A 900-nucleotide genomic window follows, 5' to 3' on the forward strand; every position below is an offset into this window, starting at 1 on the left:
TATTTTAGATAGGGGGAAATAGGTAATGCTCCGCCAGGTTGCAATCAAACATAAAAAAAGTAGAAGAAGAAGAAGTCAAAAGTGGCGATTGTGTGTGATTTAAGACAACACTACCATGTCGAAATTCACCAAACGCAAGTAAGTACATAGTGTGCACAGTGTACTACATGGAAGTGTACTAATAGAAGTATCGGAATTGAGAAACAGCATACAACTTATGTCTGAAACTAGTAACTTAGTGCAACCCATTACACATGCTTTTGTGATTATTTTGAAGCTACACTGGATTAGGTGGTAACTGCATTGTAATTGTCTGGAAATGAAAATTGCATATATGAAATATAAACAATACATAAACTCAGCAAAAAAAGAAACGCCCCTTTATCAGGACACTGTATTTTAAAGATACTTTTGTAAAAATCTAAATAACTTTAGAGATCTTCATTGTAAAGGGTCTAAACAATGTTTCCCATGCTTGTTCAATGAACCATAAACAATTAATGAACATGCACCTGTTGAACGGTCAAAAAGACAATGACAACTTAAGGGCGGTAGGCAATTAAGGTCACAGTTAAAAGAAAATTAGGAAAGTAAAGAGACCTTTCTACTGACTCTGAAAAACACCAAAAGAAAGGCGCCCAGGGTCCCTGCTAATCTGCGTCAACGTGCCTTAGGCATGGTGCAAGGAGGCATGAGGACAGCAGATGTGGCATGGGCAATACATCGCAATGTCCCTACTGTGAGACGCCTAAGGTGTGGACAAACAGAGCCGATAATCAGCCGTTGGACAGTCTGGCGAGGTCGGTGACTCAAGTCTGTTCGGTGTGTTCCGTGCTGTCGTCAGTGCGAGGGGCCGTCGTCCTTCGTTTTGGCCAATTTGACATGTATAATCAGCGGGGT

Source organism: Sander vitreus, chromosome 10 (genome assembly GCF_031162955.1).
Source record: "Sander vitreus isolate 19-12246 chromosome 10, sanVit1, whole genome shotgun sequence".
NCBI classification, from domain to species: Eukaryota; Metazoa; Chordata; class Actinopteri; order Perciformes; family Percidae; genus Sander; species Sander vitreus.